General features: G+C 32.2%; 1 long non-coding RNA gene across 4 annotated transcripts in view; it reads right to left on the reverse strand.

Annotated features, from left to right (window-relative positions):
• LOC106870403 (uncharacterized) overlaps window positions 1-15,000 on the reverse strand; it is a 40,865-nt gene that overhangs the window by 18,476 nt on the left and 7,389 nt on the right. The gene's annotated exons all lie outside the window — the stretch shown is intronic.

Genomic DNA, 15,000 nt, shown 5'->3' on the forward strand with positions numbered 1-15,000 from the left:
ATGCATTTTGTTATATGATATATGAACAGCTTGTGGAGAATTGACACATTAAGACTTAAATTGCATGAATATACGCGTACAATCTTTGTAAATATCAAAATAAAATCAAAATGAAAACAGAAAAGCTGTTACATGCTTTGAATTCGTTGCTTATAATAGAACAAATGCTATCGGTACTAACGGCATTGATATTTGCGATCGTCGTTATATTTTATCTGCGTTGTACAGAAGCGTATCATATACATTATCTATAATAAAGAATACTTCTATTTCTTTGCAGACTATGTGCCTCAAATACTTTAATATACAAACATATCCATTTTTCGAACCGTCTACGAATTGAGCTACGTCAAGGTAAAACGCTAAATACGATATATTTGTAGAAGGATTAACGGAAAGCTTTCACATTTTCTGACCGTGGGGTTGAATAAAACATTTAGCAGCATTGTGATTCCGTGTTCGATCCCACAACATGACTCTTAGGACAAGTGTCTTTTCGCAAGTCTCATTTGACCTGCTCTGTTATATAAACGGAATTCGGTACGCGTGACTTTACCGGAACTAGTCATATGCATACGTACACGCATATATAATACATACACATATGTGCGTATGTGCGCGCGCGTATTATTGTTAGAGTCATATTTTTGGCGCACATCAGTATTGGCAGCAAAGGATCATGGGAATACAGTCATGACTATCTTAAAATTAAAAAAAAAAACGAGACTCCGTCGGTTGCAATGACCTTTGTTCCAATTGATTTGGTCAAAGGAACAGCCTGCCTGTGAAATGTACGTGCAAGTTGCTGAACATTCCACGGACACGCCTACCCCTTCACGTAGTTCTCAGGGAGATTCAGCATCACACAGAATGTTATGAGCTTGACCTTTTGAAAGATATGTACAACATATTTGAGTGAACTGGAGCAACGTGAAATAAAGTATTTTGCTCAAAGACACAACGTTATATATATATATATATATATATATATATATATATATATATATATATATATATATATATATATATATATATATATATATATATATATATATATGTATATATATATATATATATATATATATATATATATATATATATATGTATATATATATATATATATATATATATATATATATATATATATATATATATATATATATATATATATATATATATATATATATATATATATGTATATATATATATATATATATATATATATATATATATATATATATATATATATATATACACAGACCTATGCCCCATTTTTTAGGCGGGGTGGGGTAACCACAACAAGACATACCAGGCGTTCCATTCAATTCTCAGCTCAAAGAAGCGAGCCCCGTTCTATGCTCGGGGCAAGGCACAAAACGCAACCCCCGATACGGGGCTCGATAGCATATGCTAGTTTACCCACGCCGCATCATGTTGGATCCGTACCCCTTTGCGCAACATCAATTTGCTCATCCAACCACAAACACTCTCCAAGCTTTCCTATCATTTATAAACTCTCTTGCTTCTCTCACTCCAACACCTCTAACCACCAAAGTTTTCCTCACTCCATCCATCCACACAAACCGAGGCCTGCCTCTGGTTCTGCTGCCTACCACTTCTGCCTTCATCACCCTCTTTATCACCCGCTCCTCATCCATCCTCTCCATGTGGCCAAACCACCTCAACATTCGTCTATCCATTTTGGTTGTTAGTTTTTCTCTCGTTCCTGCTCGCCTTCGCACCTCCTCATTCTTCATCCTATCAAATTATTTTCAGTTATATTTCAGGTCTCCTATTTTATAATACAGTAATCCCTCGACTATCGCGTGTGAAACGTTCCAAAAAACTCCGTGATAGGTGAAAATCCGGGAAGTAGAAACTACTGTACATATATATATTTATTATTTTTATAATTTGTATACATTTATTTTATTATAGATGCAAAACAACACCACGGAGGAATCGACATAACCTGAAATAATAAACCGCGATATGTGAACCGCTATATAGCAAGGGATTACTGTATATTGCAAAGGTTCAGCGGTACTAAATTAGTACTCAGAGTATGGAATAGTAATCTTTCTGGTCAAATAGAGAAATCTAATTTTTATATGGATTAAACTCTTTTCACTTTGTTGTTAAAATTTAAGAATTTGAAAGTATGTGTGGATGATTATGAGTATTGTGATACACTACCCCATACTTGGTGTAGAGAATATGTAAAAATGTATCCAATACAAGGTATAGAGTACATCGAAAACAGTTTGGTTGATATCTTACGGCACTGCTTTTGAATGCTCGACTTAAAAGGCAGACATTGGTGATCTGTACTTAAAAGATATCCGAATCCAAGGTATTAAAAGATATCCGAATCCAAGGTATGAAAAGATATCCGAATCCAAGGTATTAAAAGACATCCGAATCCAAGGTATTAAAAGACATCCGAATCCAAGGTATGAAAAGATATCCGAATCCAAGGTATTAAAAGATATCCGAATCCAAGGTATTAAAAGATATCCGAATCCAAGGTATTAAAAGATATCCGAATCCAAGGTATTAAAAGATATCCGAATCCAAGGTATTAAAAGATATCCGAATCCAAGGTATTAAAAGATATCCGAATCCAAGGTATTAAAAGATATCCGAATCCAAGGTATTAAAAGATATCCGAATCCAAAGTATTAAAAGATATCCGAATCCAAGGTATTAAAAGATATCCGAATCCAAGGTATTAAAAGATATCCGAATCCAAGGTATTAAAAGATATCCGAATCCAAGGTATTAAAAGATATCCGAATCCAAGGTATTAAAAGATATCCGAATCCAAGGTATTAAAAGATATCCGAATCCAAGGTATTAAAAGATATCCGAATCCAAGGTATTAAAAGATATCCGAATCCAAGTTGTTAACCAATGAATGAAGGCGCTTAAGTTTCAAAACATACAGAGAAGCACATAGATGTGAGTTTCAATAGAGACTGAGGTGTATTTGTAGGCATTTCTGTAAATGAAACACACAACTTTAGATACCAACGAAACAAATGACGTCCTATCATTTTTGCGAAGACACACACGTGCGCGCGCACACACACACGCAAACATACACATATGTATGCACATGTGTGTATATGTAAGGCATTCCACTCAGCGAATAGGGTTTATCCATCTATCTGTCTATTAGTTTGTTTGTCTTCCTATCCATTCATACATCCATCCACCTACCTACTACCTACATATCTATTTACCTACCAACCTACGTTTCTATTTACCTACCCACCTGTATATCTATCTATCTATCTATATATCTGTCTGTCTGTATATATATATATATATTACTCTACCTCTGGTATTTGAGTACTCTTTTTTTCCACCTTGTTGCACATTTCATGTGCTTACTCCGGTATATATATATATATATACATATATACACAGTAGAACCTCGGTTTTCGAACAACACTGATCACGAATAATTCGTACTTTATCTTCTGTCTTTCTCATTTTCATTTAATATAGTAGTACCTCGGTTTACGAACGCCTCTGATCACGAATAAATCGTGCTATATATATATATATATATATATATATATATATATATATATAAAGCACGATTTATTCGTGAGCAGAGTCGAGCAGAGTCGTTCAAAAACTACTGTTTATATATATATATTTATCTATCTATCTTATATTAAATTATATACATACATAAATATGTGCATACCCATATATATGTATGTGTATATACATACATAAATATGTGCATATCCATACACAGGTGTGTGTGTGTGCGCTGGTTGTGTATATTTGTGCGTTTGTGGTTGCAATACATATGCAACAAGAATGCATGTTTTTGAATAGCATCATTTATTTCAATGATTTTCAAGTCATTGTCAAGATATGCTTTCGATGGTTGTAGTATTTTGCGGGTATTTAAAGCTGTGTGTTTCATTTACAGAAATGCGGCATGTCTACAAATACACCTCAGTCTCTTTTGAAGCGCATATCTATATGTGTTTCTCTGTGTCTTTTGAATTATAAGCGTTCGCATGTACCTGTGCCTATTGAAATTACTTACAAATAGCATTAAACAAGAAAATGAAATATAATATACTCTCTCTTCTCTCTTCAATGCTTCACGCTGTAATTACTAATAACGCTAGGGTGACATTCCCTACATAGCAATCTCCTGATCTGTTCCCAAATATATGATAATTTGAATAGCAATCTATTTTAATCTAAATAGAGCAATAATCTTCTCACCTTTTCCGAATAAACGATAAGATAATTGAATAAATTGTATTATTTAGCCTTAAAATAGCCCATTTCTCAAAAGCCACAAAGGGAAACCATTCTCTTTTCCCGTCTTTTGATAAATTCATAGTCATAACCAACAAGCAATTTTCAACAGGAAAGCAAACACTTAGACATACACGTATGTGTTCTTAGAGAGGTTAGAGACACATACAAATATATTTGATTGTTTCGATGAACGCACAGGCACCGAAATACAACTGTCAATGAATAAAAGAAACACGTCGTATAAATCAAATAAACATCATCGAAATAAATTCTTCCATCCCAACAGACATATAAATACACATGCATAGGCCATTTCATCGGACAACAAGACTATTACACAGATAGCAGTTCTCAATAACAAACTTTTAAACGAAAATATGGATGTAAATTACTCTCAAATACCACTGCCATTAAAACTAAATAATTTACAACAAAATATAAGGCATTCGATCCGATTTTTCTTATGGTACAGGAAATGGTGGTGGATTAATAAAACATATCTAACATTAATTGAAAGACTGTTAAGATGAATTGACTTTTATTCATACATATATACATTCATACGTACCCATTCATATACATACATGTATATCACGAATATTAAATATATATATATATATATATATATATATATATACATACATACATGTATATCGCAAATCTATATATCTATATATATATATATATATATATATATATATATATATATATATATAGATATAGATATAGATATATATATACATACATACATACATGTATATCGCAAATCTCTCTCTCTCTCTCTCTCTCTCTCTCTATATATATATATATATATATATATATATATATATACATATTAAAAGAGAAAGTGTAAAATTTATTTGCTAGCGTAATATGGCAGTCCTGATTAGAACGATGTTACTACCGCTTTTAGCCCCAGAAAAACATATTTTCTAGCTGGTTACCGAAGAACGGAGCGAATGTCCCCACTCAGCCTTAAACAGTAGTTGCGGACCATGGTTTCTGGGTCATTCCTCTTCATCGGCACAGGATAACCGTTGGCACGAGATGGTAGCACTAAGTTTTGTTCGAGGTAGGTACTTTGAAAGTAACACACAGTCACCAAACTTGTAAAGAAAATTTCCTCTTTTATACATACATACATACATTATATATATATATATATATATATATATATATATATATATATATATATATACATACATACATTCTATATATATATATATATATATATGTATATATGTGTGTGTGTGTGTGTGTGTGTGTATAGGTGTGTATGTATTTTCCAGAAACAACTTGATCTGCAGTCTACGGTCCCAGATGAACCTGTATCACGGAAAGATGGCAGTGTCGTTCTCCCTCCGTCACCAAAAGTTAATCGCATAAAAAGTGATTACATTAGCGGTCCTCCAACATGGCTACAGCCTTTAGACTGAAATATATTTAAAAAGGTAATATATATGTATGTGTGTATGTATGTATATACACACACACTATATCTATCTATCTATCTATCTATCTATCTATCTATCTATCTATCTATCTATCTATCTATCTATCTATCTATCTATGTATATATATATATATATATATATATATATATATATATATATATGTATGTATGTATGTATGTATGTATGTATGTATATACATACCTATATACACACACATTTGTACATACGATATAAGTGTGTGTGTGAGGGGTGTCTTTACTTTTGAGGCCTTTTCCCCTCACTCTCTCTCATATATATGTAATATAGTATATATATATATATATATATATATATATATATATATATACAAAGAAAGAAAGAGGGAGTGGAAGAGAGAGAGAGAGATAAATACACCTACATACACATACACACATACAAAGGCACGCATACACGCATACACACGCGTGTGTGTGTGTACATATACTGATTAGTATGATTTTAAAATATTACTCCTACGCTACTGGAGCTTCATAAAAGGGAAATAGAGTGCTGGATTATATTTTTTAATAGTTGTCTTGCTTATATAATTTAAATTATAATATTTAGTCCACTTGGATTTTTCACTTTGCTTCGGTATTTAAATATGCGCGATCTTTCTTGTACTTTGTTCCTGCTTTTGTGTTCTTTTTTAAGCAGTGTCCATGTTAATGAGAAAGTTGCAATATAAATATTTATATATACGTATGAAATTTTTCTTTTTACATTTATTTTATCTATGCTTTAAAATCTAAAGCTTGACATGATTATCTTTCATAAAAAAAAATCCATAATGTCAGACTACATTCTTTCATATGCTCACACTCGAACGATCATAAAAAAATATGACGAATTCATAGTTTATGTTCAATGGTTTTGTCCCTGTGGTTGTTCATACGTAATAATGTATTTCTCGCATTGTGTGCGTATATTAGAGGTGTCAAGTAGAGCTTTGTATGACAGCGAAAGAAACACTCGAAAAACAACTGAATAGCTTTCTGTGTTATGTACGTTGAAAGGTGTTGGTTCCAAAAATTCTGTTACGTATTCAAGTCATATTTAATATAACCTGACACCAGCATGTGTGTGAATTTCATATCGAAAAGCTGATACACATGTGTTTTGTACATGTAAGAAAGGAAGTTAGAAAGAAAGAATGAACAAAGCATGTCGTATCACTTTCGTGCGTGTAACTTCTAATTTAAACATAACTCCCGAATAGAGTAACTAAGGGATTAAGATATAATGCATAACATTTCATACAGCTGTTTCTAGAATAGCTGTGCATTTTGTGCATAGAGACATTAAGCAAAGATTTCTATTTAAGACTACTGTGTCGTCTTCAGAGAGGGAGAATTAAGGGATATACTTAATAAAGTATATCATTAGTTACTAGTGTCATCTTCGAAGAATTAAAGAATATTCTTTGTAAAAGATAACGGTAGGTACCAATCCCATGGTCGAAGGGGACATTACGTCATTGGATGGAATTTCATATATATATATATATATATATATATATATATATATATATATATATATATATATATATATATATATATATATATGTATATATATATACTCTTTTACTCTTTTACTTGTTTCAATCAGTTGACTGCGGCCATGCTGGAACACCGCCTTTAGTCGAGAAAATCGACCCCAGAGTTCGCACATACATACATACATACATACATACATACATACATGCATGCCTATATACATGCATACTTACATATACATATATTCTTTTATTCTTTTACTTGTTTCAGCTATTTGACTGTCGCCATTCCGGAGCGCCGCCTTTAATCGAACAAATCGACCCCAGGACTTATTATTTGTAAGCCTAGTATTTATTATCACCACCCCTTTTGCCGAACTGCTAATTTACTGGGACGGAAACACACCAATATCGGTTGTCAAGCGATGGTGGGAGGACAAACACACACACATAAATACATACATACACCCACATCCACATATATATATATGTGTGTGTGTGTGTGTGTGTATATATATATATATATATAGATATACCGGGCTTCTTTCAGTTTCTGTCTACCAAATCCACTCACAATATTTTGGTTGGCTCGATTCTATAGTAGAAGACACTTGCCCAATGTGCCACACAGTGGGTTAGGGTTAGGGCTAGGTTTATATGACTGTTATATGACTATATATAAGACTGTATGTATGTTTCTATGTACATATGACGGAGACAGACTGACACCCAGGAGAGATAATGTTGAATATTAACTAATCTCGAAACAAACGATGTGATGGTCACGACTGGATTGATTAAAGTGATCAAGGGCCTCATTTTTTTTTTCACTTGATCAGAGCCGACATGCGGTTAAAGAAATACGACACCAATAATAACAACAACAAGGTCAAGAGATATGCATCACTATTCTTCTGAAATAAGACCGGAGCAAAACAGCCATTAACAGTGAGCGTGACTATATTTTATATATAGTTCCTATCTCTGGTATTTAGGGCAAGGTCTGAACTTGTTTTCGGTTGTAATTAAGTTGTGACAATAGATAAATAAAATACGACAATATTGTGGTTAATGAGCTTTTCAACGAATTCTTTTGTGTCTCGTATATCTGCCTGTAGACATTCATAAGTACGTACGTATATACACGCGCACATACACGCATATATATATATATATATATATATATATATATATATATATATATATATATATATATATATACGCACATTCGTACATACATATACGCATATATACCTATATATATATATATATATATATATATATATATATATATATATATAACCTCTCTTCGATGTGAGGTATTGAGCTAGCAGAATCGTTAACATGCCGGACGCAATGCTTAACGGCTTTTCGTCCGTATTTACGTTCTGAATTCACATTCCAGCAAAGTCGACTTTGTCTTTCATTCTTTCGAGGTCGATAGAATAAGTACCAGTTGTAATCGACTCTCCCACTCCCCCGAAATTCCTGGCCTTGTGCTATAATTCGAAACCAATATTATATAATGAGTGTATATGTGTCATCAAAAGCTATAAAGCTGCGGCGTTTTCGTCTAACGGAGATACCTTTTTAGATAATATGATGGTTTGTGCTCTATCTCCACAGATGATTGCCTCCTCTTTGTGCTTCTTCATTGTGAATGGCGTCACTGACATTCCGTCTATAACCTCTCAGGTGTCTATTCAATCCTGTTGTAGCGCTTCATAGTTTGACGCGTAAGTGACAAACGGAACTTGGTTATCGCTGCACACGACACTTTCAGTTGATGTAATGTGGAATGACGTCATAAGGAAACATCTGTACGCCATTGGATCATAATGATAAACCCTTATACAGCTTGGGTACCAATCTGTGAGTCACCGTAATTAGCACCTCTTCCTCCTATACTTCTTCCTCCTCCTCTTTCTCATCATCATTACCACCACCACCACCACCACCACCACCACCACCACCACCACCACCACCACCACTACAATTACAATCATCACCACTAACATTACCACGACATTGCATTTATTACCGTTTTATCAACGTTATTGGCCTCATCTTTATAAACGTTAAGTTTATCGGAAAATGTGCTGTTTGTTACTTCTTCTGGCGAACTAAGTTCTCAGCTGAAATCCCATCCAGATCGATTTGCCCTTCATCTTCGTATATATTCTTATAACAAGTAACTGAATGAAGATGTTGGTATCTCATTTATTCCTAGGTTACGACCGTTTCAACAACAGATGGGCCAGATAAATGATTCACATCTGATGGGCCAGATAAATGAATAGAAACATACAGCCATGAATATAAACAATGATTATATAATTTTAAGCTATATTACAAAAGACCCAACCGTCATTTCCTCAAAACGAATGAACAAAACGATATTAAATGTTAAAACTGTCGCAACCTAATAAAGGCATATATATATATATATATATATATATATATAGGCAGTCTATATATATAAAAGGGTACTCAAATACCAGTGGTAGAGTAATATGCTTTGTTTAAAAGCAGCAGAAATATAACAAAAGATATTATTCAGAGTTTCACGTTCCCGTTCGTCGGACACTTTTGTTAAAATGGAACAGAAATGAAGATATAATGAAAACTAGTTAAAGGATACACCTTTAAAATGGATTTGTTTCATTGGTCCTTTCAATTAACGGTCTTAAACATGCAATGAACAAAATAAATTCAATATAAAATTCATCCTCTTGTAAAATCGAAGAAAACCTTAAATCGAAGAGTAGATTCAAAATACGTATTGTATATAATTATATATGAAATATAAGTCAACTAATACATTAAAATTAAAATTAAGTATATACATGCATACATACATACATACATACATGCATACATACATACATACATACATACATACATACATACATACATACATACATACATACGTATCACATGCTCCTAGGAAATCAGACAGGAAGAGATTTGTAGTAATTCATTAACATATATTTTAAATAAGAAAGGTATTCATTGTTCAGAAGTGTGAGAAATTTTTCTGATTGAAAAATGTAATCTCGAACTTCGTATTCTTTTGTCGTTGTTAACAACAATATTCCTTTGATTCGTATTTATATACCCAAACAACAAACAGTTCATTATTACAAACAATTTGGTGTTGTTGCTGTTGTGCTTCGGGTAATGTTGCTCTGGCCGTTGCCGTCGTCATATTGTCATCATAGTTGTTCTTTGTTGACAAAAATAAATGTTACGATGATTGCAATGATGATGATGGTGGTGGTGGTGGTGGTGGTGGTGGTGGTGGTGCTGGTAGTAGTTGTGGTTGTAGTGGTTGTGTTGGGTGTTATGGTGCTAGTGGTGTTATTGTTAGACATATTTAACCTCGTCTTATTCAATGATGTCATATGGTCGCAATGGCATTCTGGTAGTCCTTGCTGTTGATGCTTATGATGATAGTGGTGATGGTGGGAGTTATGATATTGATGATGGTGATGATGATGATGATGATGGCGATGTTGCTGTTCTTGCTGTCTTCGTATTCTCTGTTAGCGCTGATAATAATGTCCAACCACATATCGGTGCTAACAACACAGTTTTTCTTTGACCATCCGATATAAAATTCAATCATAGTAAACTTTGGGACTACATCATTTTGTGTTCCCCTTCTTAAACCGTAGAGTGTGAACTAAAAGTTCTTGTATAGTTATTTCCAACGCGTACAATGATCTCCACGAAGACTGCGTTGATGGATCTTAAAGAATAAGGTTTCCTCCACAACGGATGATGCGCTGAATTGGTGCATCCTGGTTTAAGAACAATCAAAAGAAGTTTTAGAAACTCTCCGAATTTGGTCCCCAAAATATATCACTCTTTAAAGACGGGGAGCTGGCTGAATCGTTATCACGTAGAGCGAAATGCTTAACGGTATTTCGTCTGTCTTTACATTCTGAGTTCAAATTCCACCGAGGTCGACTTTGCCTTTCATCCTTTACATTTCAAGCTGTAATTACTGCCAAAGGCGGTCCTACCCCATATTAAAATAAATTTGTTTGAAATTTTGAGGCGCTTCATTATTTTGTCCAACCCTTGTGTATATATATGACCGGCTTCCATAGAGTTCCAGTTTCACAAATTCCTAGACAAGACATTGATCAACCTGGGGTTATAGTAGATGACACATCAAAGGTACCATGAGACAGGAGTGAACTGAAAACCACGTGGTTACGAAGCGAACTTGTAAACGACAAAGCAATGTTCGCTCCGCAAAAGATCACGCATAGAAACGAGCATATAGACGTATATACATATATGTGTACAAATACATATATCAGTATACATGTATATACATAATACATGAACCTAGAAATACACATGCACTCAAAAATATACATTGAAATTTGCACATACATAAAAGCATTCACACATGCAAGCTTACAAGAACGGAAGCAAACGGCATGCAAAAAGATATATACATATACGTATAAATATACATACAAACATGTATGTAAATATACATCTGTATAAATACCCGTATATATAAACATGTAAACACATTCACAATACATAAAAACACACACAACATATTAAAAGATAAATGCACACAAAAGCACACAAAAGTACAAGTATAAAGATAGACAATTCATACAAATGCATTTATATATACATACATATACTTATATAGATACACACACACACGCGTATATATATATATATATATATATATATATATATATATATATATATATATATATATATATATATACATATATAAATACCAGAACAGTACATAAAAAGATGCGCAAAGACGCAAACATACTATAGATATATAAACATACTATAGATAAATAAAATAAACTACACACATACAAATATGCATATAAGCATAACCAAAACATAAAAGACACACCCACACATACTTATAAACACAAACGTGTACATAAAAACACACAATACATAAAATAAATACACACGTACGCCACCTATACACTTCTACAAAACAAGTACATTAACTGAGATGAAAAATCAAGAAAACATATTGAAGAGTAACGAGCGTCAATATACAAATAAGTATTGACAATGGGTATAAAGCAGTGAAGTTTGTACAGATATCTCATTGATATCATTTCACAAAGTCTTTCACGTCCATTTTAATCTTTTGATATTTACTCTCTCTCTATCTATCTACATATATATGTCTATATAATCAGTTTGTTATTCCTCTATTTTCTCTCTCTCTCTGCTCTTTTCTTTCTTTCACTCTCTCATTTTCCTTTTATTTATTTATTTATGTTTTTTTCTCTTCTCTAAGCAATGATTGTTAAGTGCGTGTCAAAGTTAGCATGTTCAAACTCTGAACCGACAGTTTGTCAAACTTACAAACTTGCAATATTCTATTTTTCTATTCTATGCAAATCTATTAATTGTTGTCCACTTTACAAATAACATAGAGCATGTTTGCATTTTATTCCAGTTTCCTTTCTTACCCAAATATTTTTCTTTTTTCTTATCTATTTTGAATGGATCATGTCACAACACTAAATTGAGCAACACATACATAAACCCTACATAAACAACATACAAACATATATATACACACACACACACAAATACATATACACGAACGTTTGTGCTCATATCTGTTCGATATGTTTGTATGTATTTATGTCTATATGTATATGTAATTGTCTTTACATATATATATATATAAATGTAAATGTATGAGTGTATGTGTGCAAAAACGTTCGTTCGTGTATGCATATATATATGCGCGTTTGTAAATCGCGCTCTGTACATCGTAATGTTTATAATTTTGAAAGAAACTTCCTACATTGAAGCGGGATGTTGTGCATGAATGAGAGAGCGTGAATTGCATAAACAAGTGTTTCACTAATAGCCATATACATATATACATATACATATATACATATACATATATATATATATATATATATATATATATATATATATATATATATATATATATATATATATATATACATATATATACATATAAATATATATACATATAAATATACATATATATATATATATATATACATATAAATATACATATATATATAAATATGCATATATATATATATATATATATATATATATATATATATATATATATATATATATATATATATGAATTCCCCTTGGTCTTATCTCTGGAGATTTTCAATCTTGTTCATTTCAGTGTCTCTGTCTCACCTTCTCTCCCTCCTTCCCTCTTCCCCTCACTCCCTCCCTCCCTCACCCATTTTCTTGCATTCTTTGTTTCTTTCTCGCTTGCTTTCTTTCAGCGTTTGGAAGAAAGAGAAAGCATCATTTCATTGTGGACTTTGATATTCTTAATACCTTTCAGAAAACTGTGCGACGCCATTATATATATGCGTGTGTGTGTGTGTGTGTGTGTGTGTACACGCTCATATATATATACATATATATACATTTATATATATATACATACATATACATTTATATATACGTATATGTATATATATTTATTTATATATATATATATATATATATATACATACGCACATATGTATACACATATATACATACACATATATATATACGTAAATATATATACATATGTACAGATATATATATACATACACATATATATATATGTAAATATATATACATAGACATATATACATATATACATACATATATATACATACATATGTGTACATATATACATACATATACATATATATATACACATATATACATATACATACATATATACACACACATAAAGACATACATATCCTTTATGATTAACCTAACATCAAACCTACCATCACCCCTTTTGTGGTGATTTGCTTTTCAAAGCACTTTTTTTTACAACTTCTCTTTGTTTTACAATTTTTTTCTCCCTTACAATATGTCATAAGGTGATATACACTGAACTATATTCTTTTTTTTTTTTTGTATAATTTCATAGGACCCACACGCCATAACGGTGAATTTGGCAAACTTTAAACTACCTTTCTATATCTATATATATTTTTTATATGCAGTTTTCTGTTTAAAAAAATTGTTTATATTCGAGGTTTTTTTTTTCTTGGTCTCCATTCTTTCCATTTTTTCTTAGCTATTCACCCCATCTTCATCGTTTTTTTTTATTCCGATTCTGTTTATTTATTCATTATTTATATATTTATTTATTTCAAGTTAGAATTCATCTTTTACACGCCAACCGCTAAAATATCAAATCGGGAGACATCGTTGTTACAATAACATCTTTCCCTGAATTTATCCTTTAAGAATTTTCTCTATCACAAATGGAATGACAGAACAACATAGAAATTGTTCGCAATGTTGAAAAAACATAAATGACAACAAAGAAAGAAAGAAAGCTGGAAAGAAAGAAAGAAAGAAAGAATGGATGGATGAATGTGAATGAATGAAAAAAATAACTATAACATTGCGAAATAAAATGATACAAACAAATGCCGAAACAATATACGACATACAATGTAAAAGCTAGAAAAATAGATATACAAGAGGAAAAGGGGGGAGGAGGAGAGAAGAAGAAGGAATAGAAAAAAAAGAGGAAGAATAAAGGAGGAGGAGGAGGAGGAGGAGGGGGAGAGAAGAGGAGGGGGAGAGAAGAGGATGAAGAGGGGGAGGAGAAAGAGAGGAAGACGACATATAGATATAGATGGAGAAGAAGAAGAAGAAGAGGCCGTTCGTGAAGAATGAAGGATGCAGAAAGAAAGC

This window comes from Octopus bimaculoides, chromosome 10 (genome assembly GCF_046866305.1).
Source record: "Octopus bimaculoides isolate indiv1 chromosome 10, ASM4686630v1, whole genome shotgun sequence".
NCBI classification, from domain to species: domain Eukaryota; kingdom Metazoa; phylum Mollusca; class Cephalopoda; order Octopoda; family Octopodidae; genus Octopus; species Octopus bimaculoides.